Below are 24,700 nucleotides of genomic sequence, written 5' to 3'. Positions count from 1 at the left end.
TATTTCAGGGATATTCTCTAGAAAGCATGGATTTTCAGACAGAATGCTTATCCTGTTTAGTGGCTGTAATTACAGTCTCATAAAATTCAGCACCCTGTCCTATCCCTTTCAATAAATATTTTCTTTGAGCCAAACAGCGTACAATACTAGCTGTAGCTCTTTTATGTTCAGTTCACGTAATTGCACTATTCTGAAGCAATTAAAACTTATCACATGACATTTCATCAAATGTATTTTATCAAAAGACATTTATGCCTTCAAAAAGTGGTCACATATGGCTTATTTATTGCCCACAAAGTAAAGACTTAAGGCTGCATTTACTTAACTATATTTTTGGTACCTGGTTACTAAATTGCTTAATAAGGTAGATTCACTTAATTCAGGATATTTCTAAAACGTAACTAATCATGAGTATATTTTTGGTGACTAGCAGCTCTTGGTGAGGTTACTGAAAGCAAATATAGGTTGTTGAGGTTAATACAAGCATTAGAAGCATGCACACAGTAAGCATAATTCTAAGCAGCAGCAGTAAAGCAAGGTAAGAATCATAAACACATCTACATATTTACCTTGTAAAGTGCTAACTGTATTCAGTGATAGCCTACCTGACTTGATGAGGATTTTCACAGATAAGCTTCATATATTTTGTTTTCCTTATTTAGTAATGCTGAAAAGTGCCAATGAAAATGAAGACTTCATGCTTATTTATATGATCTCAGCAGTGAGTAAACCCATTTCCCAAGTTTGTTTTAATCAGATAATCCTATTCTGAAGTAATGACTTCCAAAAGTACTTCAGTACACTCTATTTAGCACAATAAGTTTTGGAAGTAAAGAAGGGTCACAAATTTCCTAATGATTCCTTTTATGCAGTTCCCGAAAGTTATATATAATTAGTTATACTGTAATTCTTGATTATTAGTAGTCATAGGATTTCTACACTAAATGGGGCAAGTATTGTAGGGGAAATTACTGTCTCAGTTTGATCTAGCCTGGAAAACACAGATAAGCTTTTTGGGCATGTAACAATAATAGTTCCACTCAAAAACCTTACCTTCAAACTTCTGGATCAAGAAGTACATAATAAGACAATTTACAGCCTTAACACTACCTATGTCTTAGTTATATTGCACAAGAAAACAATTTCAGCAGTTACACAAGCTGCAGTTCCATTATCTTCCAGTATCCAGTATCTAAAGACTGCCTGCCCAGAACTGCCACACAAGGCAATAAGTGTTGTTCATGCCCTATGATTCTTTTACATTCAGCAACACCTCGATGCTTTGATCAGTAAACAATACCTGCTGGGAAATTTTTCAGTGTAAATAGGAAAAATCTTCTGATTGTGACAATGCAGAATCTCACTGAGGGAGAAGGTGGAAAGGTCTCAGTATAGCCTCTAAAGTCACATCAACTAAATTTATGAGGACAATCCAATACTTATATATTAGGGCCCATTTTTCAGTACCATGTTATCAACAACAGCTTCTACAGCAGAGCCAGTTGCCAAGTAGCTGTCTAGCTGCTTAAAACGTCTGTGTTTGACCTACTGCCTTTAACATTTCTGATTAGTCCTCTGCATTGGTCTTCACTCCAAAGTTAGACAGGAAGAGGAGGTCCCTGCAAATGGAAGAGTTGGTTTTATATCCTTACTCCAAATTCTTTAAAGAAGAAAGAATTTAAATCTAGCCCTGCCATCCCCCAGCTGAGCACTCTAGTCACAGCCCTCTAAAGCAGATATTTTAGACCGGCAGATATTTCAGAGTCTTCAAGTTTTTCTTCACATCAAATACTGAAATATATGCTTTGAACCAGGACAAGAATCCCAGTGCTCCAGGATTGCGTCCCAAGCATCAAGGGACAGAAACAGTTTTCTTTTTTTTCCTCCCCAAAGACTATTTCAATAATTTGTAAGGAGAGAGACAACTTCTATGGGAGAAATGGAAAAAAAAATATACCCTATTTAACATAGGAAAGATCTGCCCTCAAATTTTAACCAGAGGAGATCCCATGTCACAGTCTAGGTGCTCTAATTAACAGGCTAGTAAGTCAATAATGGAGTCTATTTTTTTAACGAGAATAGCTGATATGGACACAAATGGATCCAGCTAAGATGCTGATGAGCAGAAATAGCATGTACACATACACAGACTCCCTCTTAATGTGATAGGAAATGAGTCCCACTAAATGGTAGCAGTATGGGGGAGAAGGAGGCTGTGAAAAACACAGCAAATACATATCCTTGTATTGTTTCCTTTCAGGCAGCTCTAAGCAGCTCCAATACTCCTGGCTCTGTGTGTTGTCTTCTGGACCTCCAGCTCTCGGGTCTGTCACAGGCAGAAGTTGTAGTGTGTTCAACTAAAGCCTGTTATTTCAGTCTAGGTGAAGAAGGAGTTACACGTTCTCAATGACAAGTTTGTAGTATTCATCGTCAGTGATGTTCTCAAAGATCTACAGCTGTGGAAGCATGTAAAACTGAGCTCAGACCTAATTTCCATGCTAGTGTCTTGCTCTTTACAAGGTCTCTTTTTCTGCTTTTTCTGTACTCATCTGTTGCCATATGGAAATTATTCTGGGGTTGGGGAGGAGGGGGAGGGGTAGAGAGGCGGTGGTGCAATCTGGAGGGGCCAGGTTTGCAATCAAGTATATCCTGCGGTTGTATTACTGTACAATATTTTGCAATAAGAATCCATTAGAAATGCACCTATTAAAGTGGCATAGGAAGCATCCCAAGTACTTGCACATTTCAGAATTTTCCCCAGTTTCACTGGTTTCTCTTCTTTAAAATCTGAGAGCTTTTGTAGTGCAGAATGTTAGCAGAGCATATTCCCTGGGTATTTTGGAATGTTGGCATGTGAGCTAAAGGCTTTTCCAGATAGCTGCTTTTCCTTCTACTACCCCTCTTGCCAATGCTGGCCTGTTTATCTCATCTCTGGTTACTTTTACCTGTAGGAGTTTTGCAAAACTCTGCACAGTCGAGCAGTTTGGGAACAGACAAGAAAACACTTGAATACCCTCTTCAATTCAAACCTAGGAGACAAACACATAGAGACAACTCTCCATGTGCAACTTTGGGGTGCAACTTGGTGCAGGCTACTAAGTGTTGTGTAGGAGGTATTTGTAAAGTCTTCTGTATCACACAAAATCATTATCAGTTTTGAGCTAATGACTCAACAGAACATTTCAGAGAATTCTGTTCTCAGATCCATCTGTGCTCAACAAAGAAACTCAATATCTGCTTGAATTAAAACTTGCTTATATAATTTGCTGAATCAATCGTTTACAGGCAGGCTGCTTTCATTTTTCACCGTGTTTCACTTCCAACTTCATTCTAGCTGTGATCTTGTCATCTCAACAGCAGGAAAGTATGGCTGTGCTCTAGTATTACGAGCAATGGAATTTAAGATAAAAACATTCTGAGGAGAAATTCAAAGTTACAGTTTTCTTTTAATAGTCAAATTAGACCTACATTGGCAATGCCACTCTGCAGATATGCATAGTCAGACATAGATATACAGGCAGATATCCAGAGAAAGGGAATTCATGCCAGTTTTACTTAAAATGACACATAAGGGTTCTTTTGCTTTACAGGAATTCCCACAGACTTCTAGACGCGACATTGGTGAGAGCATGTTGTCTCTTGCCTAAACAATTTCAATTGATTTCAATAAGAAAAAGGAATCTTGGAGTAACATCTGCTGTAAAAGACAATACCTTTCTTTCTTATTCTGACATAATATGTGCTGACAGAAAGACCATGAAAGTGTATGTTCTGTGGGATGTCTCAAAGTATCTGATAGCTGCATTGAGTGCTGTGGTTGGGCTGGAATTTTTGAAGCAGTGCAAGGAAATAAGTACTCAAATTCTGTGGGAGTTAGAGCCTTTGCTCTTTCTGTGCCATTGAAGCTTAGAATTACTCTTTGCTGCAATAAATACTCTTTGCTGCTTGCTAATCCGTACTAGACATTCAAGTACTCCAGACCAGGATTACTCTGAACTGTAGTGCAGCAAATATAGAATGACATGCATGTGATAGCCTTGCTAATAAAGTTTATGAAATTCCTGCTGGTTTACTCAGACAAGACAATCAGAGTTTAATGGAAATAAACTTCACACTGAGTGGTGTCATGGTCATGGAAAGAGATATTATTCCCAGGTGGTCCTTAAAGGCTATATCAAATAGAGAGAAAGATGTCCAAGCCTACTTCTGCTTCTTAAGAAGGATTATCACTGCTTATTGTAATAGCAAAGGTGAAAGAAGAAGGTCAAGCAAGAGGCGATTATACCTCAATATCTCCAATGATTTATTATCAACACACTGAAATAATAGTCTCACCTTTTATAAGCATTGAAAGAGAAACCAAGCAAACTCACTGTACCTCAAGCTAGGGGAACATCCAGTACATTATGGGCAAATAAATGTTCTTCCATCAGAGAAATACCTAACGTAAGAGATTAATTTTGTGCTAATTGTGATAATCTTCAAGAATCTTGCAGTGTGGCACCAAAAAAAACCGGCAGATGGTTGTAATACAAAAGTAGAAAAGGAAGATATGGAAGACAGTGAGAGGAATTTAATGTTTACAATGTAACAATTAAAATGACGTGAGATTCAGTTAAGGATACAGTTGGCTAGCATAGAAAACTTCTTAATAAAAATGTTCTCAGGTATATCCATTTATCTACAGAGGTGGTTCCTCATAATCAGATTGTATGTTTTGTCTCAAGATGCAAGCCAAGGATTGGAAGCATTAAAGCTGCTCATAGAATGATAGAACAAAAGGGATAAGAAAATTCAGTAGACAAGTTACAAATCATTGAAGTATCTGAAAGGCAGGCTGGAATAGGTAGCAATTAAAAACAGGCTTCAGGACATATCATGACAGGCTGAACCAAATAAAATAATTTAGGAGAATTCTATCTATAAGGAACAAGGGATCATTGAACAGCTCGTGGGAATGTAACTGGAGACAGATATGCAACAGTGAGAATATAATTTCCAAACTGGTCTCATGCTAAATGTGATAAGGCCAAAAAAGACCTAAAGGACTGTGCAGGGTTTGCAGGATTTGGTGGACCAAATGGAGCAAGAAGAAAATGCATATAAAGTGGGAGAATTTTATGAAGACAAGATCAACTGTGAGTGTGATAAAGAACAGAATGAAAGAATGCAGTTATGGACAGAGGGAGGGGGAGAGGGAGCTCTTTAATGACTTTCTTAGTATAGACATGTTACAGATAGCTAAGCTGTTTGTAGAAAAATTTATAAGAGATTTAAGAGTCAGTTTGAACTTTCAGCCACAACAAAGAACAAAATGTTGGGAATTCTAAAACTGAATTACTGAAGCAAGAGAGATGATGGAAAGGACTTTGCAGGATGGTGGGATAAGGTAATTTGAAGGCTCTTTAAACTGACTTTTTTGGACTGAATATAGTGTTTCTCCATTATTTTTAAACAAGTGTCATGGTTTGAGCATGTTTTGAGGGTGTTTTTGTTCAAGGTTTAAATAGACAGTAATAAGTATCACAAAACTCCCTGCTCATCACAGTTCATAAATTCCCATTTGTGACTCTTATATACCCACTCCTTACACAGAAGGGATAGCGGCCAAATAGTAATATGGTTTCTGGAAAATAAGAGTGGAAGTAGATAGAAACATTGGCTCCTTTATGTCCCCTTAAAGTGTCCTGGGAGTCATGGCACAATTAGAAAATTTTCTGAAATATTATGATCTTTACCAGCCCTTCTGATATTGCTAATAATTTTGGTGCCCTACAGAAGACACAAAATACGATACAAATGTAATTGCAGATTTCAAGAAAGTAGAAATCATGGGAGGTGGGGGTTTTCAATAAAGAATAAAAATTATAACTGAATATATATAAATAATGATTTAATCCCCATAGATTCAGTGGGCAAAGTGTGTGATTAAGAATGTCACTAGACAGATCAAGCAGCATCTGAGGAAAGCCCTTCCACTGCTGCTTGAGGCTGGTCAGTCAAAATGAAGTGAGGTGGAAATGTAAGTTGAAAACATGTTCTTAATACACATGGGCAGCTACACAAATTTGTGCCCTAACAGAGGGAGTTTGGGGCAAACTGTGGAGCTATGAGTCAGTATGATCTCTAAAACCACAAAGGGGGGGGGGGTGGGAAAGGAAGTACATGGGAATGAAATGGACCACCAGCAGAGACCTGTGCTTTACAGGCATAGCCACATGCAATAAGAGGCAGATGTATAACAGACAAGTACATTGTGATTGTGGTCTGCCAAATGGTGAGCAAACCAAACTATAAGCCATATCACCATTTACATCATTCCTGAGTTTACTCATCTAGATCTCAAAATAAACAAAGATGAGCCTTGTATTTTAAGAGGTTCTACTTCAGCTTGAACAGAAGTTTGGACATACTCCATAAGTCCCAAAAGATGTGGGGAATGTCCAGATGCTGCTAATGCCAGTGCCTCTGAGGTGAAAGTGAGCTGAGTTGTACATGCTTATAATGCACACTGTAATGCTGGGCTGGCCACACACTATACTGAAAGTTAAACCAAAAACTGAGTGTTTACTGTTCATTTGTAATAAGCTGCAGAAGCTGTGCAAGGAGCTAATCTGCCCAGAGTTACCAAGCAGGCTGTGGATTTGAAGGCAGATTTCATCACAACTATAGAAGAAAAGTCTTTCCCATTTATTTTCTGAAGGCTCCATCTTTTTGCCTAAGTATTTGAAATGCATTTTCTGCTGCCCTGAAATACACAGTATTGAGTAATAGTACTCTTGATTCTTGCATTTAAAATAACCCTGGAGTCAAATAATACCTCTGTAGCAATTTGAACTACTACAAAAGGAGTTATTGCTAATACAACAATAGCACATTTCTGAAATCAGGACAAATAGGGATTTTTGTCCTTGCACAGCATATGTAAGTTTGGATGTTCATGCTTGAGGATGCTTTCTGGTGTGCATAAACTATCCTTGTCAACTCTGATGCAGCTAACCACCGGCAATTCCCAAATTCTTTATTCTGTATGATTTGTTCAACATCTTTGCCAACGACATCAAGCTGTGTGGTTCGGTTGATATGCTGGAGGGAAGGAATGGCATCCAGAGGGACCTTAATATGCTTCTGAGGTGGGCTGAAGTTTAACTGTGCCAAGCGCAAGGTCCTACACCTGGGTTGGAGCAATCCCAGGCACAGCTACAGGCTGTGCAAAAAGGAAACTCAGTGTAGCCCTGTGGGGAAGGACTTGGGGGTATTGGTTGATGAGAAAATGAACATGAGACAGCTTCAGTGTGTGCTTGCAGCCCAGAAAGCCAACAGTATCCTGGGCTGCATCAAAAAGAGCATGACCAGCAGGTCAAAGGAGGTGATCCTGCCCTTCTACTCTGCTCTCATGAGACCTCATTTGGAATATTGTGTGCAGTTCTGGTGTCCTCAACATAAAACGGACATGGAAATGTTGGAACAAGTCCAGAGGAGGCCACGAGGATGATCAGGGGACTGGAGCACCTCCCATATGAAGACAGGCTGAGAAAGTTGGGGCTGTTCAGCCTGGAGAAGAGAAGGCTGCATGGAGACCTCATAGCAGCCTTCCAGTATCTGAAGGGGGCCTACAGGGATGCTGGGGAGGGACTCTTCATTAGGGACTGTAGTGATAGGACAAGGGGTAATGAGTTAAAACTTAAACAGCAGAGGTTTAGATTGGATATAAGGAAGAAATTCTTTCCTGTGAGGGTGGTGAGGTACTGGAATGTGTTGCCCAGGGAGGTTGTGAATGCTCCATCCCTGGCAGTGTTCAAGGCCAGGTTGGATGAAGCCTTGGGTGATATGGTTTAGTGTGGGGTGTCCCTGTCCATGGCAGGGGGTTGGAACTAGTTGATCTTAAGGTCCTTTCCAGCCCTAACTATTCTATTATTCTATGTTTTCTACGATTCTATGATTCTATGTTTCATGGAACCATGAAGACAGTATCACCTTTAGGCTTGAAAATCTAGAGAAGGGTATTTCCCTCATGTAAGTACTTTTATAACAGATTTATTTTTAACTAGCCGTTTTCTTCCAAGTTCCAGCTACAATTGAAAACAGAGAGAAATGAAACACTTAGCATCTTCTGGAAAGAATCAGTGGTACAGAGAAGAAAAATTATTTTATAAATATCTTCCAGATTTGATTAAATGTAACCCTACAAGCTAAAGTGAATTTGAAGCTAAATCTGTATTTTAAGAATACAAAAACAACTCAGCTGAGTCACCAGGGAGGCAAAAGTAACCACAAAGTTTGTGCAGTCTATACAGTGAGCTTGGCATGGTTTCCAAAACCTTTAATTTCTTTTGGTTTAGGGGAACTAAACACATCCTTTAAACAAAATGGTCTGGTTTTGCAAAGTTTGTGCTTTGCAAAAATGAAAAAGTTATTGAGGACATTAACTCTACAGTGCTGTAACTGCAACAAATGTGGGAAGGATATAGTCTAGTGAAAAGCTTGCACACAGGTCACCGTGGAAATGCACTACAGGCCTGGCCTGCAAAGTATTAGTTGAAGAGAAGGAATATTTTTCAGCATGACTCCTGTTCAGAGCTTCTGTTCTGGATGTATTTCAAGATTGTATGGCAGAGGAGATAGGGTTTTATTCATTTCATAAATATTAGGTGCCTAGTTTTTGCCAGACAAACCTATGCTCTGGTGTGGTCACAGACTTGTTATCTAGGCTGTTATTGTCAATGAATCACTAAAATTTCTCTTTGTGCAACTTTTCTTACCTACAAGAAATCATGCCTATTTTTCAGGTACTTATAAAATTAACGAATCTATGTGAGCGAAGAAAAATTTCTGGCCTCAGAATACAAGCAGCTTATCCAAAGCTCATTGGATTAAAAAATAGCTTTTTCCTTTTGAGGATTTGAACAAAGTGTTTAGTACAAACATGAAATTCTGAAGAGATCTCTTGCTATTCTTACAGATACATTCTATCAGTATCAATCTGATGCCAGTGCAAAGACTTTTATTGCCATCTGTGGAAGCAAACTGGTGAGAAAGCCATCATACTCTGCCTGAAATGAAGAAAACAAAAAAACCCTATGATAAAAGTCTCCTAAAAAGAATAAATTGCACTTAAGCAGGTCTTGCTTTACATGTGACAATATGGATAGAAATGTGTGATGACAGCAATGAAAATAAACTGTGTCATAAAAAATCTGGTGCCCCTAAAACAGCACTGGAAATTCTCATCCCATTCTCACCCTTGTGCCTGATCTGTGAGTGCACTGTCCCCTCACCTCACAAGGGGAATGAAAATCTTTCTCATCATTTCCTTCTTAAGTGGAAGGCATGTATGAAGTTTTTTCAACAGCTCACCAAGACTGTGAGAACTGTAAGTTACGTTTCAATATTTATTGTGATTATTGAGATTATATATTATGTTCTCAGTGCCACAGATATTTAAAAGTATATGTGTATCTGCCTCTTGGGTAGACTGAAAAAAAAAAAAAGCTACCTAAAGTGTCCTATTCCTGGCTCAAGGAAACTCCATACATAAGGCATGTAATTCCTTAAACAGTATGTGTGACAGAGGCAATGGCTGTCTGTCTTTTTCACTCCTTCAGTGAAAGCCAAATTGCTCCATAGAAAGACTTCAAGTCTTGTAAAGCAGGAAAAAACCAATAGGAGCCTGAACTCTTAAAGCAGTAATTGAGGAACTTTCATGGACTGATGGAAACCTGCTTAAAGGACTATTTATATGAAATGGTAACTGTGTTCAATTCATACACAGTCCTTGAAGCAGAAGTTAGAATTCAGATCTCCCCTTCTCTTGACGAGTGCCCAACTTAACACATGTAAAATGTCATTCTCATCATCTCCTCTTGTTTTAGTAGGAAGCTGGACAAATCTACATTATTCATGTTTTGCGTTGGCTACCTTTACGCATTTTTTGCAATAAGAACACTGACCTAAGGCAGTTCCTTGTCCTCAGAGCTCAGAGATTCAATTACAAGAGCCAAATGCTCAAGGGCGAGGCAGTGTGTGACTTTTAAGTGCCTAAGAAAGCAGATATTGGAAGCCAGGTTTTCCAAAACCTCTTTCAAAGCCTGTTCTAACCTCTTCTAGCCTCATGCCTAACTGCATGGAAAAATAGGACACAGCATATGGAACACAGTAATTTCCTGCAAACTAATATTCAGAACTGTAAATCTACACTCATGTAATGTTACTGCATGTATGACCCTCTTGCTTATAAAGTAACTGTGGGTTAAGGATAAGACTGACAGAAAATGATACAGATGCTGTTTAGAGTACAGGAGGAAATATGCAGAAATAAGTCACTATTTGGCTATTATCTATGTAATGCAGGGGCCAAAGTGTTGAAAACAGATTATTTCTCTCTGTGTATATTCAGGAAGAAAAGGTTACCCAAGGTTTTCTATGCATTTGGCTCAAGGATGCTGCAATATGAGAACATGTGATTTGTTAGGGAAATCCTATGTGACTCTTCTACAGCAGCTCACCAAGTAAACAAGAAATGAGCTGGAACTTTCTGTACAAGGACTTTTACTGGAATAATTCGGAAGCTTCTGATCATACTCAGGCTTCCTCAGGAGGTTCCCTCTGTATTAGATCTGTTGCTGCAGGCATCATCTCTCCAACAAATGAACAACTTAAGATTTTGGACTCCAGGACATATTTTTCATCCCTTTAGAAGTTCAGGCTAATGTCAACATAGTGACTTCTGTGTGAGTTGATAGGCTTTTACAAAAGGCACCCTACACTTCTCTTTACTTTTAAAATTAATAAAATAGCATAAGCAACATTTAATAAACCTTTGGCCATAACTATCTTGCTGATAAACTTCATGTATGAGTAGTATAAAAGGCCATGTTTCATCTTTTTGCATATCTCCACATGTGGCTTTTCAGCCATTCAAGCTGGCATCTGTCTGTGTCATTAAATCTAAAATAATTCAAAACTTCCTTGCTTGTTCTAAGCCTTCATCTATGAAAACCAACAGTGTAATTCTTTTCTTGACTCCAATGAAAAGCATATGGGCGCCACTGAATGCTGAGTGCTCAAATCTATCATGATCAAGTTATGTTTTTCAGAAGTAACTGGTAAAGTGTTCTTTAAAACTCACAAACAGAAGACACAAAGAGTATGGTTTTGGCTGAAAAAGTTTTAACTGACCGAAGCACCTCAGCTCATTCTTATAAATGATTTTTAGCTCTCATTTTGCACTGATGTTTCCAGAGGTGCACCAAGTTCTCCATATTCTGTAACAGAATATTACAGATGTTAGAATGTTACATATTGAGTAACAGAATATGGACTTTATTTTTTTATTATTATTTAAAAATGTATTCCCCTTGTTCTAATATGAAAGAGGCTGTATTCAGAAGTTGGTGATAGGTGGATTTAAGTGTATTTGCCCCTCTTTTGTTCCCTTCTTCTCACTTGGTTTTCTTTTACAAGCATTTCCACATTATTTCAGAGGGAGGATCTCAACTCAAAACTGCTGGGTTTTACTTGCAGAAACAAATATGAATGGTGGGTGCCAGATCACCTTCAAAAATCATCTTTTTTCTTTTACAGTGACTATGACAGTCAGCTTATGCTTGGTGACAAAAACACAGCAATATTTTAAGCAAAAAATTGGGGACCACTGTGTTTGCAAAGCCCTGTTTGTTGTCCTCAGAGTAATCCTTCACCTTTCCACCTTAGCCACTATAACTCCATGTTTTATGTTATTTTCCAATACAGAACTCACCTGTGAAAATTACTTTTTTATGCTATTTATTACACTGACATTTATAAATTGTTTTAGTGAAGAACAAGAAAAAGGACCCAGACCTCTTCAAATCTTCATACTTATACAAGACCTACCTGCAGATGAAGACTGGATACAGTGTATTCTAAGTTTTCAGGGTGGTTGCCTGCTCTTTAGGCTGCAGCAATAACCGTTAGTCAAAAAGGGAAACAGCACGATGGACATTGAGCGGCTGCTCAGTACTCAGTAGTTATACTTTGCATTAGAATATTTCTAAGATGTGTGTATCCTATAATTTTACATAGTTTTATATGACCCTTCCAAGCAATGTGGCCTCTCCTGCTTTCCATTTAAACAGCTATCAAAATGCAAGCTATTGTAGATTATTCCCATTCAGAGAAGAAGGTAGTGACAGTCTCAGACTTTTTGTGATGTATTCTAGTTTACTTGCAAAGAACCTATCAAACCTGTACACTCAGGGTACACCAGACTCCAAGAGCAGGAATGATTTCCATGGCTCTTAATTCCCTGTTTCTTTCAGCCAGCACTCACAGGAGTTCTTGTTTGACTTTCTCAGGTGCTTGTGGCAAGTACTTCATGTGACATTTGGTATTTCCATGCCACTTTCTCTTCTTGATTATTTGTCTGTTGGCTATATAGCCCTTCACAAATATATACCATAAGAATCCTCCTAACAAAGCTCTGGATTAGGGAAAACATATCTTAGTTGAAACCACTTTCTGTTTTGTTTTGGTCTTATTGGTTTTGTTTGTTCGTTTTTTACAAAGTAGCAGTAGACTCACACTTTCTGTGGACAATTTTTTGTTTCAGTTCTGTTGCTCTGAAGTGGTAGGAAACTACATAAACATTGTAAGGATGCTGGCACACCCCAAGCCCTGTGATTTCACCTGGAAATGAAAAACACTCTATCTGTTGCATACCTGTGAGATCAGCACTGAAAGACATCCTTTGTAGAGATTCCAAGCTCTTGTCATCAAAATCATTTGAATAGGATCGTACTCCACAGAGTACTGAGGAGGCAGTGATGATGATGCTGACACCTAAGACAGCTCTACATGCTTTCTTTCTCTAGGTCTGGATCTCCACATCTTCTCTTGCTTTTCACAAGCTATCAGCACCTCAGGTTTTGCTGGATGAATGGGTCATACAAAAATATTAATTGATGTCCTCTTCTGCTTATGAAATATCACAGATTCTTCATTATGTAAGTTATTTCAGATTATTTTAGATATTATAGATTTATTCTTCTGAACTGATTAGGGTCTGAACTGATTAGGAAGTTTTAAAGGTCACAAAAACCACAGACTAGAAAGGCGGAATATATTCCCTTGATAGAGTTAATTGTTGCCTCTTCTGTTTTGTAAAGCCAAACTGAATACTTCTGCAATAATAATAAAGCAGCAAATGAATACAGAAAATGTACCAGCCTGGAACTAAAGGAAAGCTAACTTTTGTAATAAAAGTAACACATGTTAAGTTAGGTAGTGACTGTGTATAGACTGGTCAGCAATTAACAGTAAGATTTTTCAGGAGCTGCCCAATGTTGGTTCTCTTGTGCTCAAACAAGAGGATTTAATTCATAAAAATCTCCTCAAGAAAAACCAAATGTTTTGTATCAATTTCAAAAGTAAAATTTCAAAATCACAAATTACATGTTAATCACATTTGTTTGCAAGAGCAAGCATTAACACACATCTTTTAAACATCATTAATTGGCTTTTAGAAATAAAATTAGGGGGGAAGAATGAGTCATAGTGGTAAAATATCAATCTTTCTAATGATAATGTCACTAAAGTCATTCTCTCTGCTCCATTCATCTTCTTCAGGAAAAGCTTTGCGAGGGCAGAGGTCATATAGTAAATATTTCAGTACTTTTCTCTCTAGAACTAGAACTAACAGCGAAGGTTTACATATGCCTGATATGCTCCTGCATATCTCAGAGATAAGGGACTCATACTCTCTTTGCCCAGCCAGGTTTGATGTTAAACGTTCATGCTAATAAATATGGAATTGGTTTCTGTCCCTTAATTAAATATATGTTTTGTAGCTTTATTTTTCCAAACTGCTGGAAGCTGAAAATGTCTAGCTAAACACAAAGATAACCTTTCCCCTCTAATCTTTAGAGTCTCATGTTTCCGATTTGTTTCCAGTACAGAGATTTCCTGTGGAAGTTATTTCTCTGTACAGTCCTGCAATTAGAGGAGAAAATTTAAGGCATTTCTGGGAGGCTGTTCAGTGGGTTGGTTCTGCAGCTTGTGGTTTATCTCAAAAGGTAGGAGCAGCATCACATTTGGTCAGTGACTGCTGCAATATGAAATGAGGTCTAGCTCTCTGGAAAATTCTATGACACTTGGGGCCACAGAGGTAATCTTCTGTAAAAAAGTGTATCAGTAGCCCTTTAACCAGCTTCAGGATAATAAAATGGAAGAGGAGGGAGAAGGGTGAACAAAAAAGGGAATAAAAACCTAACCAAAACACAGCTAGAGAGAGAGGTAAGAGCACAGAACATTTTAAAACATTTTTAAATGTTTGAGGTAACACTATCCTGCAAACTGTCTCTTCCTTGACTGAAATGCTTGTTTCTAAGTCAGTCTGTGACTACACTGAATAGCTCCTGTTGGAAGCAGACTTTATTCTTGTTCTTCCTGTTACCAGCTGTGGGAACCCATCCCACAGGTGAACCAGTACAAATTCTCCCTGAAGCCTTTGGTACACTCCCTCTTTCTGGAGTCGGGGCCAGCTGCACTACCAGGACAGACTTCACGTCCTCATGCAGTAACAGCCAGCCTGCAGTCTCTGGCAACCGCTTCTTGCAAAGAAATTGCAATCATTTATGCAACCACTGTCTTTGGTGTAGCATATATAGCGTCTCCTTATTCTGGAGTCTCCCTCTGGAGTTGTGGACATGGACACATTTGAGATGTCTGCTCTGGACTCCCAGCTCAAAATGGTATAATCAGCCCTTACTTCCTGGGGATCACCTTTTTCTCATGGCTGCTGAACTCTGGTTGGCACATACCAGTGGTTACTGTAGCTCCTGTCTCCTCCAGATATTGAAAGCTTTGGTGAAGTTTTTACCACTTGAACCCCAAAGAAAAACCTGTTACTGGAACAGCTTATGCTGATCTGTAGAAGGAGTGGAAACCTCAACAAGTCTTTCTGTTAGGGCTGTCTTGTGCTGGCTTTTCTGTGGGAGGAATCAGGCCATTCTGGAATAACTCAGTACAAAGAGTTGTGTTCCTCTGAAATCCAGGAAAGTGGTAGGATTGCACAAGATAGGTCAAGGTCGTTGCCTGTAATAAGGGGCAGAGTGAATCATAGTGTGACTGCCATGGGCAAGTTTCTTCCCAGCTTCCTCAGCAAGCCTAACTGTTCTATGTGAAAAAAAACCCATGGCTTTTGCACCTGAATGCACAAAAAAAAATGCATGCCATGGAGTGGGGACCAGAAGTTTGCACTTTCCCCTCCCTCCCAGGGGAAAAACCTACTGTTTGCACAATCACCCTCACTTCTGCTTCAGCATGTTCTGCTTCTATAACCTCACTGCTGTTTTTTGAGGGATGTCCTTGCTTTAAAAGTAGAGTGGACAGTGCCCTCTAGCCTAATGAGGTGGTCAGAGCACCCTGTGGGCATGGGAAAGCTCCCCCAGACCACCATTGCCCGTAGCAGGCAAGCTCTTCCACTTCCAGAGCAAGACTTCTAGCACCTCTGCAGTTGGAGGTGATGTTTTCACCAACATATGATGGCATCTGTTTTTTCTCCCATGTTCTTTCTCTCTCTTAGAACATTCTCTGATGTCTAAATCCAAGAGAGGGTTTCAGGCCACAAATGCTATTTGGGGAGGCCTGAGGATTGTGAGTAAATAGCACAAGCTGTAACACAAAAGATTTATATTTATGTTTATGATAACATCTGCAAAGCCAGAAGAAACTCCATCTAAATGTGACTTTACAGAGTGTGTGCATTCTACATCTTAAAGGTCAAGACTTTCAGAGTCTTCCTTGGCATCAGCCTTGCTAATTACAGATAGCAAGGAAAACTACCTATAAGGCCAGGTGCCCAGAACAAGGGATGGTGAAATTGCTGCCTGTTGGTGCATATCAAAAGAGGGAAGACAACAAAACTTCAGCTTACAGAGTTGTGTGGGAAAGCCAAACTTAGAAAAGAAACGAGACAACAGGAATTTCCTTTTTGATAGAACAAGTGCCCTGTGCTCAGCAGGTTGCTTCCTGTGAGCCTCTTGGCTGTTCACTAGATGCCTGTATGGATTTGTAATTATATATTTTAGATTCAGAAAAGAGTATGCCTGGGCTTTGTGGTTTTTTGAGATCACAATTTCTCTTTAAATTTTCCTTTAAACTAGCAGCCTAACCAAGTATGAGGAATATTAAAATGCTGAGTGCTGCTGTGCCTGTAACTTATGCATGTTCAGCTCAAGGCTGCATTCCACAGCAACGCTATGCATAAAACAGGGAAGAGGTACAGGCTGGAGAGACAGTCAGCACTTGGAGCTTGCAACAGCCAGCCTGCCAAAAACAAACATCTTTACTGGGGCTTCACTGAAGTACCTCCAGAATTGGAATTAGAAGCCTCAAGAAGACTTCCTGGATGTATTTTCTCCTGAAAGCCAGGTACTCCTCTTAGGCAAGGTAGTTTCCATGTGGGTACCCAAAATATTTGGTTATAGAGGTTTGTGGAGTATGAGCATTGCCTTTGTGCTGAGATATGGGCTCACAAAGAACACAGTCCAGATGATCACTGCAATTACAGACACAGCTCTGCTCTCACAACTGTCACTATGTTGCTTCAAACAACAGACAAAAGGCAAGTTCTCTAAGGTTCCCTCAGTTTTCCTCAGGTTCCTACTGTCAGTCCAATCTAGCTATTGCATCCTGGCTATATTGTGTTCTTGGGTGCCTGGCCATGCCTGAAATACTCCAGTCTAGTGGCTAAAGCACATAGCTGAAGGCTGAACTCACCACCTCTCCCAGGCTAAGGACAGCCTAGATCCCAGGACTGTGGTTTGACACACGGCAGGAATGCTTCTTCAACTCTTGCCCTTGGCTGTTTATTCCTGTTTATTCCTACCTCCTACCAGCCTTCCAGTGGCTTGATATTTGTGTTCAGTGTAATTCACAGCAGGGGAACTATTCAGTTTAAAAACATCTTGAGGGGAGATTAATTAAAAATAAAAAAAAAAAAAGGATTGTTTCTTGACCTGTCTTACTGGGTGGATGTGTGCAAAGGTTTACAATAACAGAATGCAGTAGAGGATCACAGAAGAAGGGATGCAATAGATGCTCAAGTTCATACTGCTGGAACAAAAAACCCTAATCTAGGCCAATACATGCACTAACTCAGCCTGTGCCTCATGCATTCATAGTATCTGTTCTAAAGAACATGCTTTCCAGCCTCTGTGGAGAGCTATGCTTCAGAGGATGGTTGTTCTCTGCATCTCAGGCGACCCAAGTGGGGAAGGAAGCTGCCTAGATAGCCAGCTTGGCAAAGATGGGGGCACAAGACAGAGCATGCTCTGTTGCACCATTTTCAGCATGTATGTACATTTCTGGAGCCTCCAGTGCTGTCCGCACATGTTCTAAGAAAACAGTTTTCTGCCTGAAGAAGCTTAATCTTAAAGCCCTGATGCTACAACAAATCATTCCATGGCAGGGCAGCTCCTTTGGGATGTGCAGAGGCAAATTGAGATTGCTGTCAATCTGGAAACTAATGAAGGTAAATGTGCTTGTTACACTAGAAGGGAGGATATGAGGATGTACGTGGACATGTAATTAAGTGGCTACTGGGTTAGAATTGTACGTCATTGGTAGAGATGTTTTTGTATAAAAATAAAAAGACACCAGAGGACAAAAATAGGTTCACCTTGATGGAAACTCCTGGAATGGATGCAGAATTTGCTACAGTATTTAACCTAATGCAAACAATTGACTGCTTTTATGAAAATATCTTTCAATCTGACTTTCAAATATGCTGGGATAATTTTATTTACTACTTAGAATTTCTGTTTATGTACAAATACAGACCTTTCATTAGCCTGCAAGAGAACTGTGGTTAACCAGGGTAACTGAGACACACTAAACAATATTTCTGAAGTCAGGTGCAGAAATGATAAAGTTGCTTCTAAGAAGTGGATTTTACCATTTCGTCCTTCAAGACCACAACTTAAAGTGTCTTATTTGCCCATCTTTTAACACTATAATATCCCAAGCTCTCATGTACTGTCTTAAGTGGTATTGAAACCCACATCTGAAAAAATAATAAGAAAGAATGACAGGAGGAATGCCATGAACCATGTAAATATAGAACTTCATGTGCTCCTCAGAAATGCTTGCTATGTATCTCCACCTTTTCTCTAGCTGAGCTATCTTTGTCTTGCTACTTTTATGTTGATGCATAGGAATTTGGTTCCAAGCAGTGAATGGGCTTCCAGCTCAGTCCAAGGATAGTATGGGAGAAGTTATATTTCTTTCCCTGGATATGGTTCATTGTGGCGAGAGGGTGATGCTGCCTGGAAAATTTGAGCAGGAAGAATTTTGAAAACTGTAGCCATTCAAGATCCACTGAAACTCAGCTGAGTTACATGAATTCTGCTTGACTGTCTCCTGCTGATGTAGGGATCAACTCTGCAGTGCATGTAGAATTCATAACAGCTTAGGGTGCTTCAAACTCATCCGACATTCATCAGACATGTTCAGGCCTGAACATGGACTGAAGCACAGAAAATCTGACGCACCAATTTAATAAGCTTTGCAGTACAGGGGACATTTTTCTGTGGAATAAATACAAAAAGCATGGCAATATCTGACAAATTAGTGTGCAGAGAGGTATGACTGATGGGAATAGCACTGCATTGGAAACAGGGCCAATACAGTGACAAGGATTGTTAAAATAAGCAAGAATATTATACAGTGATGCTGGGGAGCCAGTGGGGGCCCTTGCAATATTAGGAGTATATAAACATCTGATATGTTCTCAGTAGCTTTTATTTGTAATTTATTATTTGTAGATTTCTTTGTTTCTCTGGCTATTACAAATTTAAATTAGCTTCTGACTGTAATAAATCCTCCTTTTTTTGTCATGTAATTAGGCTCTTCCACTACTCTGCGATGTAAGCCTCTTCAGTTGCATACCCAATAAAGCAGACTTAATTCTAGGACTGGTTCCACCAACCCTTCCACAGTTTATAAGATTGTTACCATTTGTTGGTGTTCCTTCCGAAATTTATATTTAGCTTCATTTTTTCCAAGAACTATGCTGTATCTTATTTCATTGACCTGAAGACTGACCTCTCATGCTACTCTGTGGACTCAGCAATGGGATGCATCCAACATGATGATTAAGCATGTGCTGAACTTCACACTGTCAGTATAATCAACTGCAGGATGGCACAAATGTTTGGATCCAGAAGCAGATCTGCAACTGCTAGTCAGGTTACAGCATGTAGTTTGTTTTAGCAGAGGAACTTCAGCAGTGGTCCATTCTCAGGAGTTGGACCACTGTAGCCAGTGCAGACATTTGTAACTGAAGTATTAAGACTCATCTAAATGATGAATGGAAATTTCTGCATGTGGAAGCATCAAAAGCTGTGTTTGAGCAGCGATAGAAAGAATAAACATTAATGGACGTGATGACATGAATGACAGCAGTCACATCAAGGAACAGTGAGGAGTTCGTTGTTTACATCAAGACTACAGGACAAGACCAAATGTTCAAAGCTCTTGCTCTGATAAAACCATAGGATAGGCAAATCGTCACCCCCAGAAACCATGTTCTAATTGCATGGGCTCAGATAAAATATTCCCAAAAGGAAGACAGACAGTGTCCATAAAGATGGCAAAATGAGGAAATAATGCAATGGGCAGGAATTTTTCCATAGATTTCTAGACGATAAGGCAAGCCAGGGTCTGGGGCAAAACCACTGCATAACAACTGCTTGACTCAGGAGGGTATAAATGCCCTGTTCAAAAAATTGTTGTTGCCAGTCAAGACAGACCCAACATAGTGAGGAGTCAACAGCTGGTGCCCCTTGTCCACTGTCCTATGCACAAATGACCCTGGTCTGACTACTTAGACACAAAGATCATGACACTTGGCAGTGTGTGGCAATGAGATCACCTGCTAGCATCTCTGTAATACATAGGAGAAGTTTTATCTTCATTGCTGAACATAAGGGTCTTATTACTGATAGTGAATACAGTATTTCCACACCATGTATTTTTCAGGCATCTGAAATAGCATTTTTTTTCCAGTGAAAGGAATGCAAGTGCCTTCAATTTAATTATTTTTGGCAAGTAGTGTTTTTCTTTCCATTTCTTTTTACATTTATGGCACTATCTAAGTTAGTGCAGGTCAGCAGAACAAAGTTCTTCATTACTTCTCCCTGGAAACACAAAACCCATGATAGTCCATATGGTTGTTCTGCAGACAGGGGAGACCATGAAATTAAATCCTTTAGCAATATATTGCTAACATGTCACCGTATTTACCAGCATAGGTCCCTAATGATAAACAAAATTTTCTGTATTTGAAAAATATTAATTACAAAGAGTTTATTTCTCTGGGGTCAGTGTACTCATTTCCAAGAATAGCTCTGCTCCAGCTTGACAGCACAGGGATGCTTCCACTGAGACCTCATAGGAAAGAGCTGTTGCTTTGTGAGTGCACCAAAACACATGCACTATCCACAGTACTCAAGATTATTCTTGGCATAAACAGAGACTACTCTTGCTCTTATCACAGCCAGTGTAAGTTTTGTTATTGGCTTTCCTGAATACATTCAGTCAGACTCAAATTTGCTTTGTTGGTTGCATTATATAATAACTTTTTGTAAGAAAACAGGAATAGATCATCCATAAAAAGAATCTCTGGCAAACCTTTGCTGGCAGTATTATATATTTACAATATCTGGTGTTTCTTAATGCTGGTAGAAGTACTACCTCTCAAACTTCTGGTTAAACTGTATGATTTGTAAAATGTGTGCACAACTTCTCAGCAAAGGAAGTTCTTTAATATTCTTTATTAAGTGTAGGAAAGTGGGTGCCAAATACAACTGTGAAATGGGAAACAATGCACAAAGGAAAAGTTCCAGAACATCAACACATCCGTTCCTTTACTCTGCCATAAATAACCAACACACCCTTAAATACAAGACTAAATGGCTCCAGGAAACTCTCATTAATGAAAACGTCCTAGCTAGGCTTCTCACTTTCATTTAGAACTCACAGGCCACAACAAGTTTTTCTGACCTAGGCAACAGATATGTTCCTCTGTAAGTAATACTAAGCACCGAGATAATCTAAGGTAAACTAAAACTTGCCTGCTATCTGGACAGACTTAAACCTTTCCCCCTTACTGTCCAAAGTATTAATGTTGAAAGGCACAGCCCCACTGCTGTTAAAATCAATGACATAAAGACATAGTGTGTGTTCCAGCATCTGTCCTTCAGTTTTCTGGAAACCAGAGATAAAGCAGGAAACAAAATAAATATCCTGCATATATGTATGACATGCAGAGATTATTTATAAAATATAGTGGCTATGATATTTTACAGGGAAGGTCTCATGACGAGACAGGATGCATAGACAGCATATTTTCTGCAGATGAGAAGTACTAGGGTAATTAGAACAGTAATTTATCTATGGGATATTTATATTAAAATTAGCATATTTCACTCTATAAAAAAGATAATTGGTAACAACCATCTGTAGCTTTATCACTTTGAAATTTGTACTATGCAGGCTTGTCTTAAATAGCATGAGATCTAGAAAGTTTCTTAACTTCCAACTCAGTCATTAAAAATTGAATCATTAATACAACATAAAAACCTTAAAGTAACTTCAGGAACTACCCTTACTTTTGATTTCTCCTGGCAGCTTCTTACAATTTCACAATCACATTTTTCTTCCTACAAAAATCCAACCCATAACTCTTTCCCCAGTTCCTGTATGGAATATCTGTGAATTGCAGGGAAGCTGCCTTGCTAATTTATAGAATCATAGAATAGTTATGATTGGAAAGGACCTTAAGATCATCTAGTTCCAATCCCCCTGCCATGAGCAGGGACACCTCACACTAAACCATATCACCCAAGGCTTCATCCAACCTGGTCTTGAACATTGCCAGGGATGGAGCATTCACAACCTCCCTGGGAAACCCATTCCAGTGCTTCACCTCCCTTATAGGAAAGAACTTCTTCCTTATATCCAATCTAAACTTCCCTGGTTTAAGTTTGAACCCGCTACCCCTTGTCCTGTCACCACAGTCACTAGTGAAGAGTCCCTCCCCAGCATCTTTATAAACAACCTTCAGATACTGAAGGCTGCTATGAGGTCTCCACACAGACTTCTTCAGGCTGAACAGCCCCAACTTTCTCAGCCTGTCTTCATATGGGAGGTGCTTCAGTCCCCCAGTCATCCTCATAGCCCTCCTCTGGATTTGTTCCAACAGTTCCACGTCCTTTTCATGTTATGAGCACCAGAACTGCACACAGTAAGTGAGGTGTCACTAGAGCAGAGTAGAGAAACAAAGTAGAGAAAAAACAGTAAAAATTGCTACTGTTTGATTTCCACATCTAGAAAATGAGCCAGATATTACACAATTACTCATGGCACACAGGGTACCATGTACATCATACATGGCTTCCTGACAAGTGATATACCTGTGAGCCTTTACTACAGGTAAACTGCAGGAAAGAAAAGTGTCACAATTTCAGTTAACATTTCCAATGCCTTTGAAAGAAAGTTCTTGTGTTGCTTCCATGGTTGCCTTTGTTGGTCAGTCATCCAGGGCACAGGTGTGAGCCATGTCCTTCTAAGCCTTGGATGCAGATTCTAGGGAAAGAATCAGGCTCCAATTAATGAGGTCTAGAAAGAGAAAGATGGAGGCAGTCCTCCCTTGGTCACCTCAAGTTTTCTGATGCTATGAATATTCCCAGTTTCACTGCAGCCCTGCCAGAGGGGCAGGAAGGCTTTTGCGTTAGCATGGAAACAGGGAACTAAATGCAAAATTGGTGGTCTTAGGCAGCCAATATACCAAACCTGTTGGTGCTTGGGTTGAAGTCTAGACGACAGAACTAGCCATCCGGCAGATCTTCCTAGAAGGCAGAGATCTGGGATTGTGAAGTACTGACTGATGTGCTGCTTAAACCTACCAGGTAGAAGACCCCTAAGAGAACTCTTAAAGTCTGTCTGTCTTTGGAGCTACAAATGTTTCAATGTGCATCAGGATAAGACATCGTCTTCTTGGAATTCACAGCCCAGGGCTTCTCTCTAAGTGCTGTTTAGAAGAAAAATGCTTCTTTCCCAAGAATGTATGTGTATAAGGAGACTTAGTTTTTCCTCTTGAGAAAGTGACACAGGTCAATGGACAGACAACTGTCTCAGGATACAAGGCCTGAAGTCAAGTGTGCTCTTAAGACAGTAGAGATCTGAATTTACGTTCGGCTGCATGACCTAGCCACAAGGTTCATGTCTCTTGCTCGCCCACTGAAATTTCAATTCTCTTTGCGCAAGCAAAAACACAGGAAAGAGGGGAAATGGTGGAAGATTTCTTCTCTGCAAAATAGCCAGCATTCACTTATGATGAACAGGGAATGTGCAGGATAGCAGGAGACTCTAGCTCTGGGGACCTGAAATACACTTAGCCAAGATGGGGCAAAAGTCTGGCCCAGGACCTTCACACATACATGTATTTGCAGTTCTTCATGATCTAGGTTCTGAGAAAAACAATTTACAGCAACTTGGAAAACCTCCGTAGGAAAACATAGGCAGTAATGCAAGGAAAACCGAGTTGTTACTTTCTCCCCTTTCTGCGGTGGTTTACTGGGGAACAAGAGAGGAGCCACAGGCTTGCCAGCTCTTCTGATTTTATGGGCCTCGTGGTATATATTTTTTTAATTGCTTGACTCTTGAGACTGTGGGATTGTGAAGATTTGAAGTTTAATTTAAAAGAGAGGCTGGCATGTAGCTGTTGTGGCTTCAAAGAAATGTTGGAGGTCAAGTCCCCAACCTCAAAAACTAGAGCAAATACAAAGATAAACTAAATCAAGAATGTCCTGGGTTTGTAGGGCCAGGCCCTTCACTTCAAACCCTAGACGGTTGGCAGCACTGGAGATACTCAAGATACTTGCCTAAGAAGGATATTTGACAGTGTCACATGTCTGAATCGGTCAGACCGGGTGCGTGGCTTCATGTAGCCCCGCAGCACGCTCTTCACAGCCCGCTGGGGACCCAACAAAAGCACCCATCGCTGCGTTACCTGTAACAACATCGTCCCGACTACACCCCGGCAGCAAAAAGGGCTGTAAAAGCTGATGTCAGCCTGAAATCCTGGACAGCTTCTGCCCTACACAAGCCGCACTGCCGCCGGCGCGCCCACAGCGGAGCGCGGCCCCCGCGGCGGACAGGACCAGGGCTGTACCGTCCGGGCTGCTCCGTGCCGGGCGGCGGCAGGCGGCGGTGCCCCAGGGGCAGGACCGGCGGTGGCGGCGGCGCCGGGCGGTGCGCGGCGCAGGCTCCTCCCGCGGGCAGCCCGCCAGCCCCTCTCCTCCATCCCTCCCTCCCTCCCTGCTTCCCTCTTTCCCTCCCGCCCTCTCGCCCCGGCTCCATCCCTCCTTCCTGTCGGCGCTACGTACTGCTGCCCGCTGGAGCTGGGCCGGCCGGGACCGCTCTGCGGACAGCCCCGCGCACCCCCCTGCGGCATGAGGCTGCCGTCGGGCACGGCGAGGCGGCGGCGGGTGAGTGCCGGGCCCCGGGGTCGGGCGGTTTCTCCCGTAGGCTGCCCCGCTCGCACCTGGGAAGGAGCGGCCCGAGGGCGCGATGCCCGCTCCATCCCTCCATCCCTCCGTCCCTCTGTCTGCTCCGGGGAGGTGCCGGCGAAGAGGGCCAGAGGCGGGGTTGACAGCCC

The 24,700-nt window shown here is 40.5% G+C and overlaps 1 protein-coding gene across 1 annotated transcript in view; it reads left to right on the top strand.

Moving 5' to 3' along the window:
* Window positions 1-24,418: 24,418 nt before the first annotated feature.
* LOC101870057 (LIF receptor subunit alpha) overlaps window positions 24,419-24,700 on the top strand; it is a 49,421-nt gene continuing 49,139 nt past the window's right edge. Inside the window, exon 1 of the mRNA XM_034072777.1 lies at window positions 24,419-24,530. The gene's annotated coding sequence lies outside the window, so the exon portion shown is untranslated. The remainder of the gene's footprint in view (window positions 24,531-24,700) is intronic.

This window comes from Melopsittacus undulatus, chromosome Z, assembly GCF_012275295.1.
Source record: "Melopsittacus undulatus isolate bMelUnd1 chromosome Z, bMelUnd1.mat.Z, whole genome shotgun sequence".
NCBI lineage: Eukaryota > Metazoa > Chordata > Aves > Psittaciformes > Psittaculidae > Melopsittacus > Melopsittacus undulatus.
Note: the sequence above shows the minus strand (reverse complement) of the source record. Positions and strands in the feature narration are given on the sequence as shown.